Source organism: Pyrgilauda ruficollis, unplaced genomic scaffold (assembly GCF_017590135.1).
Source record: "Pyrgilauda ruficollis isolate IOZ18807 unplaced genomic scaffold, ASM1759013v1 scaffold4, whole genome shotgun sequence".
Classification (NCBI taxonomy): Eukaryota; Metazoa; Chordata; class Aves; order Passeriformes; family Passeridae; genus Pyrgilauda; species Pyrgilauda ruficollis.
In genome coordinates, this window is record NW_024525489.1 from 6,432,835 (window position 1) to 6,457,755 (window position 24,921).

Below are 24,921 nucleotides of genomic sequence, written 5' to 3' on the forward strand. Positions count from 1 at the left end.
GGCGAGCATCGCGCTCTGTGCCCAGCGCTGCAGGGGCACGGGGGCAGGAGCAGGAGGAGGCTGCTTCTCACAGACACCACACTAAAACAGATTTTACACGGAGAATGCAAGATTAAGGCATGCTACCTGCTGCTTACACAGCTTTTAAATCTCTTTTGAACTCTTTTGCTCAGTGAATGTCCTTACTAATGTGGCTTAGGTAGCTGTGTCACTTTTGTGACAGACTTCTGTGTGCCACAGTCTTTAAGCTCCCGGTAATACTGCTTTTTGGAGGCCCACTTCCATAACCGATGGGATATAAGCAAAGTTATGCTTCCTAAAATCTTTTTTCTACCCTACCCTACTTCTTTGTCTGCATTAGAAAGTATCTCACCAGTAAATTGTGTATTTATTCTTTTACAATGACTAAAAAAACCCAAATAATCTCGAAAAGTACAGAAGAGAAAAATAACCCCACTAGTAGCATGTGGCTTATATTCCGCATTTAAACACTGCCAAGCAATGAAGCCGTTCTGTACATTTTGTTTCACTGAGTTTTAGCATGTTTGAGTCCACTGGGAAACTTGCCTCAGTAGCTTAAAGACACGGGCAGCTATCAGCTTGGACCGAAAAGTGGTCCTCAAAATATACAAGCTCTACACAGGTGGAGTTGCATCAGAAGTATTTTCTCCACTTCATGTAATAAAGAAAAAACAATAAGAAAACAATACTTTTACATATTCATCTGCAACTCCAGCTTTTTGTCTCGTGAAGGCACAAAACCACACAACATGCTTACATCACTGCCAAAATTCAAAACTATAAATAGGTCTATAACCTTTTGCTTCAAATTTGAATATGGGATTCTTTTCAAAAGACAGAAAAGAAAATGGAAAAATTATTACTCAGAAATAAACAATGTCCCTTCTATACAAGTATTGTAGCACATATGTTCAACAGTAACCAAAATGTGATGTCAGAAAAGAAAATAACCCAGAGAATTAGGATTTTTGGGTGAGGATATAAACAGCAGGAACAGACGAGCATTTAAAAATAAAGAGCCTATTATATTCAAATGAAACAAAGAATGAGGAGAAAAAAATAATAAGCTACAAAAATCGATCTGTCAGCAATGCTGTTTTGAGACTGAATGTTTCCCCCATGAGATTCTCAGGAAACACCAGGCACCCTCCAGGTTTAAAGCTTTCATCCCTGGGCTCTGAGCTATATTGGTTTCCTGTATAAAAGGAATCGAGACGAGAAGAAAACATTTGACCGACTGCCCCAGCAATCATACAATGTTTTATACTTGGTGGAGCGCTGCCTAACACAACAAACCCAGCATTGTTACAGAGGACTCAAAGAGTCCAACCAATTATGTCCCTTCATGGCTATGGCTACACTCGCCTTTGATCACCAGTTCTAACTACCAGCAGTAAAGCAAACACAAATCTGCAGACAGCACCAATAGACCTTGCAGTGGGAGTGAACACAGATACTCTGTGCCTAGTTGGATATTCCCCCCCTTCCCTAAATCACCATCAACATTATCTACTGGTTGTCTGCTCTGACTTGCAGACTCAAAGGAAGTGAAGAGTAGCTTTACTTACTTTTTTAAGCCAGGTGCATGACATCAAGCAGATTTTTTTCTTTTTTTTTTTTAAGAAGTACACTTCAGCAGAATTCTCTAACCACGGTAAAATTCAGTGTCCTAATTACCTGGAATTCACCCGTGCTTTTATTAAACTCTGTTTTTACGCAGACAAAGATGTAATACACGTATTCATGATCAAAGAGTTTATACAAACACTCTTCTTTCCACTTCACTCTTTGTTTACTTTGTGGACTTTTCCTCAAGATTTTCCTGCTAAACACAAGCTAAACACTCCTGATTTTCTGGTGATTCTTGCTATTACTTTGCTATGATCTCACAGTGTAGGATTTAATCAGTGAAGAGGTCTGGGCTGAGTGGGTGCCAGGTATTGCTCATCCAACAATATAACTTGGGCTTTTTATTCCCACAGTGCACAAGTTCAACACAACAGATCTCCCATACCAAGAAGCACATAGTCTTTTCAGCTCAAAGGCACAGCTTCAACATAAAAACCACATTGGTTTTCCTCATGCAGAACAGACAGGTTAAAGGCACAGATCTGAACAAAAGATTAGGAAAGGCAGTCTGGTCCAGGTCCAGCAGTTAAGCCAATAGCCTGGAACCTAGAAATCCTGGTTCTGCCTGTGGCACAGCCTGTGCTGCTGGTGGCACCACACAAAATCACACTGGCTTCAAGCCCTGGAAATATGCTGGGCCTGAATGCCCTTGAAATCACTTAGAGTCAGGAAAAGAGGGTTTGGTCCTCGTTTCCTTTATGCTGCAGTAACTGTCTGTATACTGAAAGATAATAACATTTCTGTCTCTCACCAAGTCCACTGGGCACACTCTGCAAGAGGGACACCCAGCACACCTGCCCAGGCCATGTGCTGTACCGCTTCAAAGAGACATGGAAGCAAATATTGGGTTTCACATCAGCCTCATGCTGCACTTCTGGCAGTAAAAGCATGGGATTGCAATCCCAGAGACCTCCAAAGAATTAAATAAAATCCAATTCTGTCATCCTTATGTCTGTCGTCAGATATTTCTTAGTGACTGGTAGATGCTAACTGGGCTTTATGCCTACTGTCTGCCTTGTCTGGCACATGATTCAGCTCCTGCCACTGCATAAAGTATTCAATTTATTTAGCTCTGTCTCCCTAACTGGCAGGGCCAGTCCTCTCTTCCCTTCCAGCTCTGCTGGTTTAAACTCCTTGCAGTGCCTTTCACTTGGGAGATGCTCTGCATCTACAGCTGGCTGGCAAGAACCCTCTCATGTGTAAATAAAGACAAGACAAGGCTTTTTGAACATTTCCCAGAAAATAATGATCTAATAAAATTTTTCCACATTCTCTTCAGGTAAAACTTTACATATTATTATTATTATTTAAAGCTGTAATAATCATGCTGATCCAAAATTTAGGGTGGGAGAATCTGGAGGAAAGGGAGGTAGCTCTTTCTTGAAGAACAGTAAAACATGACTTGGATTCAGTTTCCAGCTTACTATAAACTTCACATATGTTCTCACCACATCTTCCCAGTACCCTTGTTCATTTTGCACATGATCCAGACGATACGGCATCTTTTCTCTCATCATTTGTCTGCCTTATCTATTCAAAATATAATCTGGAGAATAACAGATTTCTTTTGCTTTGATGATCTACAGCCCTTAACACAAGAAGAACTTTGTGAAAAACATTAATGTAGTACAGCCACAGCTTTTTTGCTTTAGTAGTACTACTTACATCTGGATGAAGAGGTAATGCATGCCAAATAAGTAGTAAAAGCCAAAACAATGTGTGTTAGCCAAAAAGTCTACTCAAGACATATAATTTACAATCTGTTAAACTCGTGCCTTTATGATTTTGAAAAATAGACTGCATAACTTCTAAGCAAAACCCCACAAGAAAAGAAGAAAGTAAGCACCAAGGAGAGAAAAGTCAAAGAAACATCAGGCATAGAATGAAGACTGCATAGAAATTGTAAACAAGCCCTTATGTAGAAATAGAGTAGGTAAAATCCAGTATTTACAGCAAGTAAAACTGGATTTAAATAATTACTGCCCTATAATAAATTGGGAACACAGTAGATGTGTGAGGGAGACACAAGGTGAAGTTGCATCTAATGTGGTGATTCACCCTTACTCAGAAAATCTGGTTGCTACTATACTACTTCGTGTCAGGCTGCATTTTATTCAAGCCAATAAAATCTTTTGTGTGGTCTCTTGACCCCCACTAATTGTCTAATTTACATTTAAGACAATAATGTTGCTTAGTAATTTTAAAAGGAAGTGTTCCCACCCTGGAGTGTTATCCCTGCATCTCTTCTGAAGAAACTTTAAACTTGTGAATGCTGCAAGTGAATGGGAGTTCCCTGCATCCCAGTTTGTAATTATCTCTCTTAATTGGTAAGGCTTTACATACTAATTCTATCTGGCATGCTCAGAGAAGGCAAAATCTGGAGTTACTCTGATTTACCCCATCCTGTGGAGGTTAGAGGAAAAGTAAAATTCTCTCCTAAGCAGGCTCAAAGGATGCAGGATGCAGTCCATAGAGACGTGCAGACTAAACATGTTTTAAGGACCTTGCATTTAAAAGAGTAAACCCATCTTGACATTCTGGATGTCAAATGTCAGTACAGAACTCAAAGAGAGTCTCAGAGAGCTGTGCAGCATCTTAGGCCAAACCTTACTGTACTAGAGGCAGGAGATGCATGGGTTGAGAGAAAAACCTAGGAAATTATTCCATCTTTTCTACACTAATAAGCAAAAGTGGTGGAAAATGCTAAGTGATCTACAAAAGAAGCAGTCTTCTTCTGCTGTGACATGAATGAAGAACTTAGGCAGCTAAACACAGACAGAACTGGAGTCAGTAGGTATGTTTCTCAACATTGCATTTTCACTCCTGTCACTAAAGACAGTTTGTGTTGAGTTTTGTATATAATACGGTTGCTACTCTTCAAACAGGATGTGAGAGAACACCGGTGCTTTCTTGCTAAATATCAAGCAGGTATAAAAACAACTCAGAATGAGGTAGACCCCACTAGATACCGTGTTTGGTGAGTATTACCCCACTTATAGGTAGCCCACCAGCTGAGGCCACTTCCATCTGCACTCTCTGTGTGTGCATACAAGCTGAAAGCAGAAGCTGTTTCAGACCAGAGGGTGCATCAGGAATTACCCGTATCACTGGTTTACATAATTCTGTTAAAACATTCCTGTTTTGCTACCCATTTTCCCTAGGTCCAAAGCCACACCACAGTCCAGTACCACATTCCTTACACCAGTGTGACTTTGTGGAGGGATGTGTATAAATAAAATTGGATTGGATCTGCAGATCTGAGCTGATAAGGGGAAAAAAAAATTGCTGCTGGATATTTTTGTGTGTGGAGATGTTTAACCTGGATCATTTCAGCACAGACCCACAAACAGCTGCATCAGCACAACAGAGCAGCAAAAAACTAGTGCCAGAAACAGGCATGAGCAGCAGGGGTAGGAAACAGGAATTCCTTAGTTTGTCTTGTGTCAAATCCAATTTATGTAACAACTAATTACATCTTTAGATTTTCCAAATGGGGGAAGGCAACAATCCCTAGTTCTTAAGACAAGATCTGATGTAACTTATTTTATAATGCTTGTATTTACACAAGAAACAAGACTTGGACATACTGCATTCACTTTTGAGCTCTGTTCTGAATTGAACTGAGGGAGTGGTTCCCTAAATGATTGCTGGGATTCAACTGATCACAACTGATTAAATCATCTCAAACTTGCCAATTCCTCAAATGTTTCCAGTTTTTTCCCCCAAATGACAGTGTGTTCATCCAGCAGTAAACGACACTAAGGCACCTGCATTAGCTGATGCAGTGTGGCCCTCTGCACATGACACGCTGAGATGTGTGACCATGACCCTCACAAAAAGCAGGCAGTTGTTAACCCCTCTAAGCTTGTAGCTGACTCATTTCGCTTTTATATAGTACAGCAATAAAGGATCCACAGTAATGGTTAAAAAGGGTATCAGCCCCCTTTCTTCACCCGGTGTAGCTGCCCAGTTGTAGGATCTACATATCTCTTCAACTGCAGTTCACAGCCCAGGTAATACCAAAATAAGCAGTGGCAAGGTTAAAGTGCCAGGCAGTAGGCAGTGGTGGCAGAAAACCTGATGGATACTCACATTGATTCATTCATTCATACTTCTATCACAGAGCAATGTTTCAGCAAGTGGGAAATGCCCACTGACAGATAAATCCAACAAAAAGAAATTCCTTCTTATCTCTGAATGAAGACACAGAGCTAAACTTGAAGCTACATGTAGAGGAATACTGCCTTCCATTTGTAGAATATAACTAAGAACACACCTCAGCTCCCAGAAGTACTAAGAGGAGATCATAGCATGGAAGTCTCTTACAGCACAATACAGTTCCCATCCCTCTATCTGCAGCTTTTCAGCAGCTAACAGCCCAGATCATAAAAGACTGGGTCACATCTCACTTAGAATAATTGCAATATATCTCAACTTACACTGGCTTATGAATGTCACAGGGAAGATAAATAAGGAGAAATTATTATCTTTATCTCAGATACAAAAATAAGGAGCATTTGATGACTTTTTAGGAGAATACTATTACAACAAAGTTTGGTAAGACAACAGCTCACTGCAATGGCTTGTTTTAGAGGCATTGAAGACAAGACTGGCGGATCAAATTCACAGAATTCACAGAATGACTAGGTTGGAAGAGACCTCAAATATAACAGAGTCCAACCCATGCCCAAACACCTCAACTAAACTTGAATGAGCTAAATGAACTGCTGTAGGAGAAATCCCTTGCTAATTAGTATGATCTGGAGAACACCTACAATGCAGCAGTCTAGTTTCCCTAAGCTGTGCAGGTGTATCTCATAGAGCAGCATTATACATGCCATATTTCCTGCATACTTTCCAAAACTACTGCCCTTTTGCACAGAAGACAGGGCAAGAGAAGTGAGAGGGACTTGTCATCAGGAACAGTGTGGCTCTTTTGAGTGAAGCACATGTATATTGTCATTGATGGTGTTTGTCACGTCCACAGAGACTGCAAGCACCATGCAGCTTTCCTCCAGTTTGCACACAGAGCTGAGCACAGCAGTGCTGCAATCACAGCTGAAAGTTCCTGATATTGCTGCAGGACAAACATGGTAATATTAATAATTAGTGACTTAGATAAAGCTCACATTTATAAATTACCTATCTAAATCACTGAGGTCACATGCAGTATAATTGCTTTAAACACATAGCTAGAGCTCTTCTCTTTCTCTAGGATAGGTGTTTCTACTCTCTCCCATGGATCAGCACTAGCATTACTTATGTGACATCCTGGGGAGCAGGCTCACACAGCTTACTCCTTCTTTTTCAAGTTACTTGTTGACCAGATCAGCTCCCTGAAACAGTGCAGTAGGGTCACCTCAGCATCATAGCAAAAGAAGTGGTAACCATGTATGACAGTAGATGGGAGGAAGGGAAAGGGTAAGACTGACACATAACCTGACCTGAAGCATATGCTGTACCTTGGCTAAAAAAGAAGGCTATGGGCACCACGAACCTGAGGGGTTTTCTAAGTCACAGAGCCGCACAGTCCCAGCCACAGTGACTGCCATCCTGAACTCCTCTGCAAAGATTCAGAGAAGTCTCCATAAGGTTGTGGGGAGATGAGCAGAGCAGTGTTCCAGCAGCACACACCCTTGGCAGACTGGGGCAACCCCAGGCATTTACAAAGACAACAGCAACTGCCAGAAATTAACTGCTCTGCATAGGAGTCTTCCTTCCAAATATGAAACAGGGGACACTAAGTTTGGCCCCTAAAACTTAGATGTAGTCGAGTGTTCCCCATCATTTCAAATGCTGCTTCTTCACATGAGGGACTGTGCCTGTGGGGTCTGGGGGCAGCTGGAAGTACTTGCTTTGTGCTGTTCAGAGGTTCATGTTGTGTACCCAACTGGTCAGCAAGACACTAAGGGAAAATTATTTCTCCCAGACATCTTTGGCAATTCATATTACTGCCAAGTGTACTCCAGGCTCAAAATATAACTGTCTAGTCTGCAAAGCATTCCCATGGCCTTAGGACACCAGTCGCCAGAAAGAAAATTGGATATGATTTTACCAATAGGCTTCTCTGCTGAGAGAAACTTCTCATATTTTTACACATACATAAATAATTTGTTTCTCAAAATGCACCTTCTAGCAAAAATAGCTGTCAAGTAGACAGCAATGAAAAGCCGTAAGTAACACCAGGATATGATTTACATTCACCAAAACAGTTGGAACTACTTAAGGATAGGCTCCAGCACAAGGAATTCTGTGTTCAAACAGAATAGAACCCAAGTAACACCTCAGGCAGTGAGAAAAATTTGCCCCAAACGTTGCCAAAACAGCCCCATGTTCAAAACAAGAGGGAATAAATAAGTCTCTCAGGACAAAAGGCTCATCTCTTTGCTCCAGGTAGTCTGTTCAAGCAGTCCCCCCACAATGTGCAGCAGAAAGCACGAGGTTCAGCATGCACTTTCTGGAGATGGGGAACTCTCCGAGGTCAACAGCAAAGGCTGGCAATGGCTTTCTCCAGGGCACCTCTTGAACTATCCACCCACATAACTTTAACCTAGCTTTCTTTCTATTTAAACTGATTTACATTTGTTTTACTTGCTAATGATTTGACTTGCTAATGTTTTACTTTGCTCCCAAAAGAGGATTGCAGACCCTAGGAGGATTCCCCAAGTCTCTTGGTCTCAGGCCTTTTTCTCACTGCAGGGAGAAAAAGCACAGGGTTTGGCCACCACTTGCATTTCAACAGCTATGGATCACACAGTTTCATATCACAGAAACTGTTCCAAATACTTAAAATATTCCCCCTCAAACCACTCAAATTTAATTTTTCACATGAAAAAAAAGATTTAAAATATAAGGCATGTTTCTTCAAACCAAAACACTGTCAGATCAGACACTGGCACAAGTTCAGACCTAACGTTTGTGAGGCTAGATCAAAGCAGAACCCCAGAACTAAAAGGCAAGGAATGAACAGGTCTGAATCTCTGCACTGTGAGTTTTTTTGTTTTTTTTTTTGAAAACCAATGTCGTTCCTACTGTGTACATTATTTAAAGGTAATGGGTAAGGCATTTCCCAATGTACCAGGAGGGTGCAGGAGTGCAGCACATCCAGGAATCGCATTCAAGCAGAACGGACCACCGAGATGGGAGGCAACAAGAAAGACACAGATGGAAGTAGCTTAAAGTGAATGCTGAGAGCTGGAGGGAAAATTTTCTGCAAGGATTACAATGCCTCAGAACCAGTGCTGGGAGCCTTGGGCAGGTGGCTGCTTTGTTGGCCCGTAAGCAAAACTCTGTTTTATTACTTGAACGATTCGAAGAGAGCTCCCTCTTCTATGCCCCTGCAGACTGTCTGCCCACTACTCACTCTGCACTTCTTCTCTCTGCCACCCCCTGTGCGTAACACCAGCACAGTGCTGTGAAATGCAGCACGGGGATAGAGCTTGCAGAGACCTGCTCAGGCATTTTAAATCACAGTTCTGTCTGAAGCTGCTCAGAGCAGATTAAACACGCAGTTGTAAAAACACCTGGGGTAAAATCCCAGCCCTGTCACATTAACAGCTCCCATGTTCAAAAGCTTACTGGAGCTTTGCACAAAAAGAGGATCATGCACACAATTTTTGGCTGTTTACACAGAAATGGGAAAATTTATTTCAGACTATGGCCCCCACGTCACTGGTCTCTGTGCTAAACCATGGGCAAATAACATTCAGAAAAACATCAGGGGATTGAGACACTCAGGTCAACAAGCTGGCCTCCACCAGAACAGGGGGACTAGGGGAAAGATTGACAACTGGGACCCTGTTGACACTCAGTTGTCAGCTTCACATTATCTCTTTTAATATCATTTGAACACTGTTCCGCTGCCAAAAGTATGTGGAAATTTCAGAGACTGAGGGCCTTGCAGCAAGGTCAAACTCATGTACAAAGTCAAATGTGATGCTGAGCACTCAGAATTACAGCCCACTGGCATAGGGCAACCTGCCAGCCACTCACAGGGTCAGGGACTCTCACCCCAATGGGACCGGTGGGAATTCCCAGTGCTCAGGATCAACTTCTCAGAAGACAACACAATCAAACATCATACTGAATCATCACTCCACCATGGTCCTACTCATTTCAAGAATTTGTTTCTTGGATCAGGAAAAGTGAAGAAAGTTCTCTTAATCTGTGAGGAATGTGAGGGGAAAAAAAAATCTGTTTTTTTACTTTTTCTTGTACACATTTGCAATTTGCTTTCCTCCTGTAGAAATCCAAGGGTGACAGCCTAGACAGCACACAGACCCTGAGGAAGGTGATTCAAAAATGCTCTTTATTTAGTTTTCCTGAGCTCAGATGAAAGAGCAGCAAAGGAGAACAGATCACTTTGGCATCTGGGAAGAGGTGCAAAGAAACACTGAAGGGTCTCCACTGAGGCTGTCATTCTAAAGGCCTCTCAAACAATGTTGAAGAAATACTTCATGACTCTTGGAAAAAAATATCAGCATACATCATGCATTTTATGGCAAACTTTGGTTAAGCAAATATGCCAGATTCAACAGTCCCATTGGGATCTATGTTCAGATTTTGTGGATACTTCCAATTCAATACAGATTTACCCAATTCCCAACTTCAAGATACACCAATATTTTAGGAGATCTTAAATGTGGAGATTGGGTGGCCTGTGCCTGTGTAACTCAGCTAGACCTGTCATCACCCCCTTTGCAAAGATACAAACAAACCACATGTTTGCAGCACACTTGCCTTACCCTACAATGTCACCAATCGAGGATGAAAGCATGCCAGATATTTCCATCCAGCTGCTAAATCAGAACCATTTTGCTTATAGAAAATCTGCCAACTACAAAAATAACTTAATTCCAGGTGGTTAGTGGTGGGCTGGGTAGACCAACAGTACTGCTGTCCACACAACAAACATCACGATTTAGCCAAGAACGTTTAGAAAAGAAAAACCCTGGATGACATACGAGGAACACCTAATTTCTGTGCATGATCCACTAAATGTATTGCTCCAGCTGATCTGAATTATATCTTGCATTTGCAGATTTATTTCAAAGGACATTTATGAGTAAAAGAAAAACCTGAAATAAGAGTCTTCAGTAGTTCTCCTGCAAAAAAGGGCTGTTGTTTTTATCGACATAAGGAGAAATCACCGTGCTAACACAAATAATGTGTGAAAGCTAAAAGCTGGCTCTGACAAGCTAAGAATTGACAAACTTTTCAAATGTGACTAAACAGGGGCAAGGCCCAAGGTTTCCTAAAGCCACAGCAGTATCTGAGGAAATACTTAAATCCTGAATGTATCATGTACAACTCTACAGTGTCTGACTCTTTCTGATGTCTCCACCCTAAACACTTCATCTATACCAATAAAAGGTACAACTAAGTTGAAAGAGTATTAAAGATGGGCTGGGTTTATCAAAATGAACAAAAATGCATGTTTATTTTCTGAAGTTTAAGGGCTATCCCTTGAAGTGTTATCAATGCAAAAATGCATAGCTCATTCCCTCTCTGATACAGTCTCAGCAGAGAGAGCTTTGTGAGGTGTTCTGTTTCAGCAGGAAAGCTGCTAGTTGGTTGACAGGTGACCCCACAACGTGTGATATCCTCAAGTGCCACTTCACAGACTTCAGTGGCAAGTAACCACCAATAAGCCTGGTTCAGCCAGCTAGGTCTAACTCCAGCCCACAGACTGCCCCATCATAGTCCTGCAGCACTGTACTGAAGCATTTCCAAGGAAAGGTGGAGTGCTGCACCTGTCTCTGCAGCCAACCCAGGGCTGAAGCACTTTCACCTCTTCTGCCAAAGACCACACCATTGCAATTGAAGCACAGAGGTGATGGAAAGCCTGTCAATAACACCAAATGCAACCTGAGAAGGGGTGAAAGTGGTGTCCCACTCACATCTGAATTTGCACAGTTTGCTCTCTACAGAATTTTACTATTTAAAAAACGGTTTGACCTTACATCGTGAGCAACAAAAACCTCACAGGTAGAGAGCAGTATCTTCATTCTCTGTTAGCTTTAACTACACATACCAAATGAAAGAGGACAACAAAAAATAGGTTGCAAGCTGAGGATGGAATGACAACAGAAAAAGACATGAGAATAAAAATCTAAAATTTCTAGCCTTTCTCTTTTAGTAAAGGAAAATTTTAACTCATACTACTTATTACTCCTGATTGTTCAGACTCACTGAGCCTGTGAATACACTATGAAATGAAAACTTTCTTCTTCATACTTTCAATGAATTAGAAGATAATACTCTGCCCATATTCTTGAGCCACCTTCTGACATAAAGGTCTCAGCCCTGACCTCTAGAACACAACTAAAAAGAATTTGGCTAGCTAATATGTAACTGAGCTTCCAAAATGTTTCTGACATGAACCTTCATAAAGCTGTGACAAAAATGGTTTTCAGAACCAAAATAAATGTCAGGCCTGGAATACTCTGAAAACTCAGTCTAAGGAAATTAATCTGTGATTAACACATTTTCATCATATTCTACACAAACAGTGTTTCTTCTTTGGGAAGACAGTGCCTTTATAATGATTATTGGGAGACTGGGTATAATATGTCTCCCTTCATCTTGAATACTTATTTCAGACACACACACTCCTCCCACCAGTAAAGCTTCTGATACAAGCTTTACTTTTACATTCTGGGAATGACTTGCAGTAGCATTTTCACCCATGTGGCCAACATCTATCATGTATGCTTTGCTCTGCCTCATGAATTAATTTGGGAGTCCTGTGTGTGCACTGGGATCTCTTGCTTCAGCACACATGCCACTGGCTGTTTATGATAGTGACAGGCCGTGGTGCAGCTTCTACTGAAAGGAGTTCCTGTTTCATGGTCCCGTACTAAGAGCCCCCCGGGGAAGTTACATGTCAGAGTTGAGTCACTCTCACAGTTGATCACTGCCAAAAGTAGCACGTCCCATGCTCCAGCCCTGCCTTTTCTTCTCTCCATCCCAGCCATGCTAACTCACCCTTTCTCTTGCATTAAACTAATGTTCATTAGAGCCTTCACTGAGCTGATTCAGTTCATTAACCCAGGAGCAAACAATTCACTTTTTTGTCACGTTAGTTTTCTTCCAGGCCAGTGGGTTGAATCTGTTTCATGCAGGGCCTGACTAGTGCTAGACATGCTGCTGGCCAGGTGCAGGGCAGAGGAGCCATAAGAGCGGGACAGGGTCCTGGATATCCCAGCACAAAAAGAGATGGTCAGCTGTAACATGTCACTTTATCTTCAGCAGTCTGACCCTGGTGGAACAAGGTTTCTTTGCAGCCAAAGGGTGAAACAGCTGCAACTCTTCTCCTTGAGCTCCCAGCAGTATGCCATGAACCCTCAGCCCAGTAAGGAAAGACTCTGACAACCAACAGGGACACTCTGAACCTTATCTATTACCCTATGGACAGCCAAGGCAAAAAGTGAGTTTGATGCATTCATTATGGTCGCTGGTGGTAGAGAAATACACACTACAGCTTTCTGTGCTTGCCTACGGCTAACAAATTTAAGATTGCTTGTACTGAGTGGGCATTTCACCACCTGCAACCAGGTGGGGCTTTTTGGGAAAAAAAGCAAACCCAAAAGAGTTCTGCACAGAGTTGGAGATAAAGGAGATATTGGAAAGGTACAAAGTTTGTCATATTCCTAATCCTAAAGGCCTTCTTTTTTCTATCCTTATTGCAGATCACCTATCTCTCCCTGACTACTCCTGCTCCTTGCCAGCATTTCAGACAACTTCTGCCTATATGCATGCCTCCTCATGCACAGAGACCCTACCTAATTGCCTTTATACAGCTCCTGCAGCCTGTTCCTTTTATAAGGCCTCTAAGACCATTGTTCTACCATGCACAAGAAGTCAACTACTAATTAATAGCCAGAAAGCAGAAATCGTACTTGTTTGTATCTTTCCCCTCTCCCTCTAATCTTTGAATGACAGGGCAGCTAAATTCGATTGGAGCTTAATTTCTGTGACTTGGAAAAATGTCATTTTAAGGTGCAATTCTATAACACACTGGATATAGCTCTGTCCAGTTTCTTCACACAAAAAATAACACACATCACTGAACCTCTGTGACCTGACACTCTCTTGCAACAATGAAAGTGTTTTGTTACTTTTCCTTAACAATAGCTAGTAGGGAAAGGTTCCTTCTCCACAGCTGTTTCTTGACAACCTTCAGTACTCTACAATGACTGACAGACCTTTCAATAGAGGAGGTTGGGCATTTACTCATCGTGAATTGATCCAAGCCTTTGATAATCTGATAAAAGGATACAGTTGACTGCTTTGGTAAAGAGTCAAGATTTCAAAGATTGTAAAACAGTGGATATCATAAGTATATAAGTCATTTTATCAAAAGCAGAGTTAGTCTGCAGAACTCATTTGCTCCATGATACTCATCTACATGTTAGCCTTACACACACAATCTGACCTCTAATACATGTCAGCTTTCAGTTTGATTTTTTGCTTTACTTCCTACTGTGTTTTGCATCCCAAATGCATTGCTTGGAACTTCCCAGCCAAACTGAGTTCAATTCATAAAGCTCGTGCAAGCAGCTCCCTGATAACCTTCTGTCACCACCACAGCATCCATGATGCAACCAGTACTGGGTAGACTTAACATCTACAACAGAAACTTCTCCAAAAGCCACTTTTGCCACCTTTCAGCTCTTCAGTGAATTGAAGCACTGCTGCTGTGCAGTGAAAACCCCTGCAGCTCTGCAGGTTATATAGGAGGAAAGCAGAAAGGTCCGTTTAGGTTGTAAAGAGGTTATGGTTTCCTTCCAATAACAGTTCCTATAGCCTTTGATATTCTATCCACTTTATCATTTCCCCCAGTTTTGCGGAACAGCAGCTGTCATAACAGAGCTCATCTTCTGCATTGCCTGTCACTGCATGGAGGGAGATCACTGAGGATGGAGAAAACACTTGTAGGGAATCTTCAGCTTGCCTTGGCTATGAGGCAAAGATGAGTCACTGACTGACCCGGGAGTCAGGGGTCACCCCCTCTGGGGAGTCACTGCCTTGTTCAGTCCACTCGCAGCTAATCCCCCATGAGTGGCTCTTGCCAAAAGATTTCTTTATCCCCTTGACTGAAAAAAAATAACAACAGAGTTAACAAGCACAGTAAAAATCCATGACTCAGGCAAATCCTCAAGGATCAAGTGGGGAGTGGGAGGGAACATAAACTAATCCGAGAGTCCAAAATGTCTTTTGCCAAAGCCTTTTAAAAAACAAAAACTTCACTAGGGTCTCCTCGTTAGTGGCGATTACAGGGGAGGCATTTCTTTCTTTCTTTCTTAACTAAGAATCTCTTCTCAACAACACAAACAAGGGTGCCCATTGACTTGGTGCAGTGCTTTCTAATCCATCTGAGCAGCTGGCTTTGTATGTCTTTTATACATACTGATGGAGGAAAAAGGAAGGCTTCTTGGGGAGAAGAGACTCTGTCTCTTCAGTGAAAATACTTGCTTTACTGCTGGATGGCCAGCACTGCTCCTGGGGAATAGATACAATTCTTTTTCTTTTATAGAAACATCTTACAGTACATTGTTTTGAATATCAGCAGTGACTCACAGAAGTTATAAGGGATCATTTTCTTTTTTGTTCCCCAAGAGAAAATTATAAACATCTCAGACATTGGTTCTGCCACTAGTTTTCAAACCTGCAAACATCAGCCCAGGTTTCCTGGGGTTAAAATAAAAGCACAAGTGATGTCACTAAATTTCAATAGATGCCTCACAAATGAACAGGAGGACAACCCAAGGCAGCACATACATAAGAGCAAGCAAAAGCTTCTTATGTACAGAAGGGCCTCAATATACCTGTGAATTGCCTGCAATACCAGCTCACAGTGCTCATTTCCTAGGTCTATTTAAGGAGTCCAGCCTGGGAGAGATAAACCCTCAGCTGCTGTCACAGCTTTCAATAGTTCCTCACTTGCACCAGTACCATTGCAACAGCTCAGAGTTGCAGGAAGAAAGCATATCCCTCCATTCCATGTCCCTGCCACATGGCCCCTTGTGCTCCCAAGGGCACCATCTCCAGCATTTACTTTTCCTTTCACAAAGCAAATAACAGCCAAAAAAACCAAGCAACCAGCCAAAAAACTCACAAAAAGGAGATCTGTCATTACTACAACAGGTGGGAATGACCACTGACAAGGCACAAACCTTCTCATCACAGTCTAGAACTTCCTCATGAGGGCAAGAGGAGGGGCAGGCACTGATCTCCTCTCTGTGGTGACCAGTGACAGGACCCAAGGGGATGTCCTGAAGCTACATAAGAGGAGGTTTAGGTTGGATATTAGAAAAAGGTTCTTCACACAGAGGGTGGCTGGGCACCAAAACAGGCTCCCCAGGGAAGTGCTCACAGCACCAAGCATGACAGAGCTGAAGAAGTGTTTGGACAGTACTCTCATGCATATGGTGGGATTCTTGGGGTGTCTTGTGCAGGGCCAGGAGTTTGACTCAATGCTCCTTGTTGGTCCCTTCCAACTCAGTATAATCTGTGATTCCCTTTTTGTACCATTATTATTCTCTTTTGGCTCAAGCTACCTTATAACACAATGTCACAGGATTTGTCTTTACCCTCCTACTCCAAGTCCTTAGTCCACAATCACTCTCCTCTCTCAAAGTGGAGTCTCCAGCAAGCACTTTTACTGTTGGCTTTCCTGGCCTACTGTCCATACAAGTTCTCCCATTTTTATTTGTATTTTCCAAATGCTAACATACAAACTATAGCAACAGTTTTGGACCCAGTGTAGTTCTTTTTGTTGAATATCACTGCTTGTAAAAAGCAAAATTACACTTCACTTCCAAAGCTTTTATAGGGATTCATATGTTATGAGTTTCCACAAAACTCAGGAATATTCACTGAAACTGGTACAGAACAAATTAATATTTGGTATTACCTGAAGCAAATTAATTTGAAATTTTACACTGGGTAATGTAGCTTTTCCCCATACATCATCTACTTCATCTATTCAATTAGCTTCAGTGAGCTGAATTTTTGGTGGACTTCAATTTTTTGTTTCTTTGTATGAATCATATCAAATGAATGGATGTTGTCTCCCTTGCTGTCTTGTTTATGCTTAATTTTATTTCCCATGCCATGTCTTTTTTAATCAAAGAAATTGTCTCTGTTTTGCTTCACAGATGAGAGCAGAAAATTTTCCAAACCATCATTTCCTTAGGAAAACGGCAGGCCCTAGCCCTTATCTGAGGGGGGCAGGTGTAGGTGCTGTAAGGGGCAGCACCAGGAGGTGCTGTGGCGGTGCAGAGCTCTGTTAGAGCAGGTGCAAGATGAGGCTTGGAGTCAACAGTTCACTGTTTTGTCAAATGCTGTTAGGATTCGCAGCTGTGTTTTGACCAGCTTCCATAACCTCATGCCTACATGAGAGCCCTTCTCAGGCACAGCTTCCACTGAGCCCCCAAAGCAGTGCAAAGCCTTCAACAGTGCACACTTGGCAAAGCTAATGCAAACACAGCCTTTATGAGCTCCAAAGATGTGAGTCAGAGCTCATTTCTTTCTGCAGACTCCTTTCCCTCCCTTCACGTCAGAAACATTCCCATCAGGCTACTGGTGAAAGATATCTTCTAAAGCAAATTATGTTCAGATTTTTTGTTACATATGTAAGGACTGTTCTGCCCAAACATTAGAAACAACACAGAAAAATTGCTTTGAAAGTTGATAGCAAAAGAAATTTTAACTTTATGAGCAATTAAAAATGCATGTGATTACCGGTCTTTGTTTTCAAAGAACATATGTGCATATCTATAGTAAAACAATAGGGAGCCGCAACTGAGAATTAGCATTTAATCCTAGAAACTTTGAAAAATAGTTCAGTCATTGTTTTGAAGGTCCCAATCCTTTCCAGAGTTGACAGCTCCAAGGGTAAAGCCACTTAGCCTTGTTTAATGCAGGAATGAAACAACATGGGGAAGCACTGCACAGGACAGCCTGGGCAAAGATACACATCTTCTGGGAGCAGTCTAGCTATTCTTTTCCTCTTAAGCCAGTTTTCCTTCAAAGCTGTGAGTAAAGGAAACAAAAAGTTGGATATACTTAAAACTTTTTAAACATAACTAGGCTCCTTCATTTTTCACGTCTTTCATTTGCTGGGGCTTTGCAATTTGCCTTCAACCTCCCCGCTGTGAAGTCCTCAGTCAAGTCAAACCTGTTTGCCCTTTGTGCGTGTGCAAGTGCCCTTAGACCCAAACTCAGCCAACAGTTTAGAGTAAACAGACCTACCCAGGGAGGAGCTGGAATTTGAACTGCAAATCATGTGTGTCCCAAACAATTACTCCCTCTCCAGGTGAGGGAATGCAGCAACATTTCTGGTGTCTAAGCAAATTTCTCTGCAGCAGTTTGCAAGATGGGAGATCAGTCTTTTTTCATCACAGGGAGGGCAGTGCCTTAGAGAGACTCATCAACAAGAAAACCTGCTTAGCTAACTAGTCTGCTCCTTATGCTTACCTACTGCTGATTTGATGAGCTAATATTTTAAGAACAGTGGGTCCATCCCAGAACCACCCTCTTACCTCAGTGATTATGTCTAAATCATTCTGCTGAGTATCTTACATAAGACTTGCATAAGTGATGCATTCTGCTCCTGGTAAATTTGGTTGCTCTGGCTAATGAGGAGTACCACACTGTGAACTTCCCAAACTGCGGAGCTCAGATTGACCAAAACTGCACTGTCTGACACAGTGCTCATCCCATGACTGAGCTTTCAAAGAAGATTAAACCTAGGCAAACTGTTGAAAAGCCTGAGCAAGCTGAGAGCTGGCAACAAGGGCAAACACTAGCACAAAGGAATCACAAAGAGGAAAGAAAAGGGTAGGAATAAGTAAGGGAGAGAGTTAATCTCCCTCCATCCGAAAGAGCAGAGACCAGAAACAGACCTGGGCATGGAGGAATTTTGGTATGGAGCACCAAGATGTCCTTCTTCTACCTCCTCCTCTCACCACCACTGGTTTAGGCATGATCAGATCTGGACCTGTGAACTCACCTGCTACATATGCATGTCCTCATTACACTGGATAGTCCACTCATCTCTTGACCACATAATTTAAAATGTAAATGACAGGCCTCAGATAAAGGCTACCTATTTGTGAAAAGAGCATGTCCCATGCAAGACCTGCACATCCTGCTCCCCACAGGAAAACATCTCTCTTCTGCATTGACATAGAAGATTTTTCTGGACAGATCAGGGTGGATGGAGGCTGGGAAGGATAAGCTACATAATTGGTGTGCAGGGATATCAATTCTAGCAGTAATCTAGAAGAGAGCTAGCTTCAGAGATCTCCATTAAAACCCTAGGTAATAATCATTATTTCCTTTTTTCTGACTCTCTCCCAAAGCCCAAGGACTCAGGCTTTGTATGCAGAGAAACGTAAGAAGATAGTGTGCACAAAATACAGAGCCTACATTTGTCATACACATCCTGTTATCCTCAAGTCAGAACCCAATGATACTTTGACTACCACACAGAATGACCTTTATGTAGAGGGTATGTATAGTGTTACCTAAAACTTATACTAAATTTTTAAGAAAGGTGGCCATTGGGACTAAAAGATAAAATGAAGAAACAAAGCAACCCATGAAACTCACAGTGGTTGAGAAACACACTAATGAAGGTGGATGGTGCAACCACCATTTTCCTCCCTTGTCATTATGAGGCAGTTCTTATTACGTGATCACATACTGCCTAGACTCCTGCCTCATTCACTGCATAATTATAACCAAAAGGAAGGTAAAGGTTTTAACGTGAAATGTCTTGGAAGCTTGATGTAGGAGTCACTTAAGCTTTCTTATAAGACACATAGCACAGTCTACGCAGAAACACAGAGCTAAAAAGCATGTCTTAGGCACCGAGTATTTTATTTGATGTGACCGGCCTGGTTATATAACAGGGGGCCAACCTGGGAGAGGCCCGAACTCGGGATCTCAATTTGCTTGTTGTTGGCAGGTGCTATGTTCTGTTGTGACCTGTTCCAGCCACACCTATAATCACACAAGGAGCAACAGGTAACTCCTGAGATTGCCTTTTATCTTTAATCGCTTCCTGTTCACACTTCATTCTGCCAACACCTCCTGTCAGGATTATTGCTGTTTATTTCCCATGAATATCTAAGAATATCATTCATCCCAGCAATAAAGGTTTCCATGCAGTGAGGCATGCTTCAGAAGTGGCCTATAGTATTTCCTAAAAGGTTACTTGACTGACTTGTTGGTTGGGAAAGTAAACAGGAAGACCTACATTGTCTGTCATAAAAAGCAACAGTATTAGGCAGGCGGAGATCACTGAAGCAGTTACTCCAGTGTAGTTTTCTAGAAATTAAAGTCTCTTAAGCAGATGAACTTATCTACCAGTGGCACCACTACTATGAGACTGATCTTGAAACTCTTAGTCAGGTTGACTTGTTTCTTCTTACAAATACTTGGATGAGACACACTTACAGATTTTAGATAAACTGCAGCTGTCACTTACTACTCAGACACAAGATTTCTAACAGATGATGGTTTTATTTAGTTTGTGATCCTAACTGCACAGTACAACATCTGAGTCATACCATAGCCTCTTAGACCATATCTCCATCTCCCACCTACACATAATGATACTTAAATGGTCAGCCTAACTGCTTTCAAGACAGTCCTGAAGAGCCCAGTAATTAACTTCTTTCTCATGAGGCCCTGCAAGTGTCAGCAGCACTAAGTCCCATCACCCTTGCTACATCCCACCACACAACCAGCTCAACAGATGGACATCACTGACCTTCAGGAAAAGTTGTTTGACAAACATTTTAAAATACCAGAATCTGTTTGGGAGGTCACATGCAAAGTTATATCAGGGTATTTATAGATCTGAAAACAACACTTTTTTTATTGAAGAGAGAAGTAGCAATAGAGAGAGAGAGAGGCAAATGAGGGAACGCTAAATGAAACCATCAGAAAATTACCCTGAAACAAAGGAAAAAAGGACCGTTTCTTGCACTAGTTAATATTCAGCTGTGGAGCACATTGCCACAGGATACTGCAAATATCAGCACTGAAAGGAGTCCAAAAGCAGCTGCACCAAGCCATGTAAGAGAGCCATCAAGGGCTACTAAGCTCAAGGATACCAGCTTCAGCTCCAGAATGCAACACACTGCTGAAAACTGGGAGAGGCTCACTGTAAGGAGCATCACTAAGTCTGTCCTTCTCTTTTAGCTCGTTACTGAGCACTGTCAAAGGCAGGACAGCAGGAGGTAATATTATCATGATGCCCATTAAGCAAAGGTTCCCAAGTAAACACTTTCTTTCCACCATTCTTCATACTTTTCCTGTCTCCACTGGACCAGACACAACTATGATAACCTCAGCCCTGGTGAAGAACTGCCAACAAATAGTGTCAAAATGACAGACACTGGACAGGCTAGAGCCTGCAAGGGTCAGCATTCAGCCCCTGTTCAACACCTCTGTCAGCTCCACAGAGTCTGAGAACTATTTTACATCTCCCATTTCACACACTCTTGCTCTCATTCCCTTTCTCAAGTCACAATTTTGCCTTTGAGACTCATCTGCTCCCTAGGATAACAAAAGTAACACTTTATCCTCACAGCACTATGGGCAGTTTCCAGTGTTGCTTTTTTATTTCTTCTGTTAAAAATGTTCCACTTTATAATCAACATTAACTGGACTAGTTTTGACTGCTGTGTGGAGCTTCCCTTCTGCCATTACTCAGTTTCATAAGTAAGACTTCTCTGCCTGAGTCAACTTAAAACTAATGAAAATGTCAACTATATTTCAAAATTAACTATTGCCAGAAACAGTCACATTGCTTTCAAACATTCTTACTTTTGGCAGGCATCCCTTGAATGCAGAAACTGCAGAATTTTTAAGTCTCCACCTATCCTTCATCCTCATTAGTATTCAATAATCCTGGTTATTGCATAACTCAATAATCAGTTGCAACTATACCTTTAAGAGGCTTTCAAAGAGCCAGTTCTCTCCTAGTGTGTAAACTCTTCATTTGTATATAAACTTGCTACATTCTGGCTTATCTCTTCCAAAAATGTACTTAGCACTTGCTCTCAATGACTCCACCTTCTTCCACTTTCTGATAGGATCTGGGATTCTGATGGGAGCATTCCATATAGTCAAGAAATAAGGAGAGCTATATGAAGGATCAAAAGAAAGTACTGTACTGCTGGATTTGTCACAGGCCTGAGGAGCTTTCACACTCCTCACTATGCAATATGATATCTTAGTTTGTGCTTGGTACTATTGATTCTCCTACCTATACATTACAACAGCTTCCCCTGTTGCTAAAAAACCAAGCATGATCAATGCCTCCTTCTTATGAAAAATCTTAGACAGTAGTCAGGAGGCAACTTCATGGTTTTAAGTAAAACAATATTAATTTTTATGAGTCTAACCACAGAAAATAAATAGCACATTGCCTATTTACCCTTATTTTATGGGTGGCACATTAGCATTCTCTTTATCACTCTTTATTCGTGAATTAATGAAAGATAGAAAAAGTTTGCCATATATAAACCATTCATCTAATTGTGGAGCTGCTGCACACAATTTCTTTGTGCAGAGGAAAGAAATGTCAGACTTTGCTAGTGCTTGGAGAAGGAGCAGAAAAATGACGGCTAGCAACTTTAGAGAAACATTTCTCATTAATGAGCAAATGGTGGTTCTTCTGGATTGCTATCGGAGCAAACTGCTATCTGTAGAGTACAGAGAACCAGAAGGAATTGGAATACACCAAACTCTTATTCTTTAACAGAATTCAGGCACCAACAGACTCTAAACTGGAACACTTTTTCCTGAACTTCCCTTTTGGAAGAACCTTATAAAATGGTGGGATCTCGGTCCACAGATAGGAACTTTGTCTAAGACCTCATCCTGTAAGATATCAATGCAGATTTTTAAAGATTGCAACTAATTGAAACTGTAGGAAAAAATACTGTCAGCAACAATTTTGTCAGCTTTTGCCTGGTTGGTTCAATATTTTGGTAGACACATTTGACTTCCACAATGTGCTCCCTACCTTGTCTCATGCAATAGGAATTTGAAAACCCAGAATGTTTAATGGTTTGTTTGAACTGATGTCACCAAGATATACAAACACCTCTTTAAAAGAGTGCCCTGAGAACAGAGCAAAAATCAATCCTTTCCATGTGAAAACTCACTTCTTTAGATCTTTCTTTTGGGCAGCAGAGTTCTTGTGTCGTCTTCCTGCAATAGGCAGAAGGACAAAACCCAACCTAGAGGAAACGTATCCAAGCATGTTTCCTTTCCTTTTGCATTAATCCTTACAGCAGACTTTTTTTATGCTCTGGAAAATGTATGCTGCTATAACTTTGCAGCCAGCTGCTGCTGGCTGTAGCAGCCCTGTCTGAATCCAGTCCAGTGTAGGTCACCAAGAGTCAGTGCTGGAACAAGCACTTCTTCACTCTTAGAATTGCATCATCACATCAGTTCCCAGCAGAGAGTCTTATCACTGATCATCTGGGGACAGAGATTTTTGTTAATTTGCCAGATGAAACTTAGTAAAGCAAGAACTTTCTGGAATACCTGAAGGTGAGAAAAGCTATGTGTGGCCTTCTTGCTCTCATTTTTATTTTTTACTGAAAAGTAAAGCAATCACTGTTAGCTTTGCAGGAAGATCCTCAGGGTTAGCCACAAAACCAGAGAACCTCAAGTAAGTAAAGGTCTAAAATAAAACAAAAACCAGTAACAAATGCATTGTTTTCTCTTGCTTCTAACACAATACATCCCACCAAGCCCCTAAACCCAATACTGCATGTATTTAATTGTGATTATGCTGAACACAAGATTACCGGAGCCAGAAAATGTCTTGGACTTGGATCAACAATTGTTTTCCATTTTGAAAACTTCACAATGAACATGGCTGGAGACTTGGCTTCCACTCCCTGAACGAAACCCAACATCAGTTCTGGGTCCCGAGAGTCCCAAAACTGAAGTGACTCAGATGCTGCAAAGGTCAGTGCAACCAAGAACCACCACTGAATTTACTATTTTTGCTATCACAATGTCTTTAGCCCTGATCCAGGACCCCTACTGCATTAAGGAATGTGCAAGTCATCTTGAAAAAGTAGTCCTTGCACCAAAGACCTTACAGTACAAGTTTTAGCAGGCTCTGTCAACTACACAGAACAAGCAAGGGGGCAGGAGGGACCTGGTAACCCAAACACAAGCACATACTGGCACAATAAGCATTAGTCATGGCTTACCACCAACTAATCAGAAAAAAAAAATATTTTCCAGTAACAGTTCTCACTTTTACCAACAAGAGACCCAACAGAGCTTGTTTTGTTTTGTTGGTTTTTTTTTTTTTAACCTCTCTGCACTCTCAGTACAGAACCACCTACAGACAGAAACCCCTTTTTATACTAGCACCATGACATTTTACTTCATCTCCTGCACTGGGCAGGGGGAGGGGAGGCAAACCATGGCAAGGCAATCAATTAGATGCAGACTTCTTCTTTTCATAGTGAAAAGGTCTTATTTTTTTCTCCTAAGAGTGAGAAGTCTCCAAAACTCGTTCTTATAAGGAGGTGTCAGTGAGGTCTTTGATGTAAAAGCTGTGGGCAAACCTAGAGTTCTCAAAAGCACACTCATTCTTCCTCTCACATGCTTTGTTCTGAGCCTGCTGCTCTAAGTGCATTCACCAGACCAGCTTTTATTAATAAGATTTAGTACTCTGCACAATAGTTCAGAAAGAGTCAATGATCTTCTATGTGCTATTTATTATTTTACTAAATTTGAAGAGTGCTCAGCATATATGCTTATGCTCCCAAGGTCCTTGCTGGGTTGGAAAGACAAGCCACCAATGATGGTACAAGGTGCAGTTTGGCTCTAAAGGGGGCCTGTGAACACATCCTGAGGGCTCCTCTCCTGATGAGACGTGAGTATGGGACCAGCTTTGTTCAGCCAAGGTCTACCTTGTGTTGGCTGGAGGCACTGTAGCGATGTGACTGAGTCCACCAATTTTTGTTTCCACCTTGGGCTGGGAACTGCAGAAAGGAGTTGTCCTTTAGCTCCTCTAGCACAGGTTCAGACCTCTGGAATTCCTGGATCCTGAAGCAGACTTCAAAAAATGCAGAAGGAGAGACTGGACCTACCTTGAAAAGTCATGTTACTATAACACACAAACCTCTATCCTCCATTAAATTAGAAGGGGTTTCTAATTATTAAATTTAAAAGGGCCTTCTCCATTTCTCCCTAAGCTGAGACACGCTAGGTGAG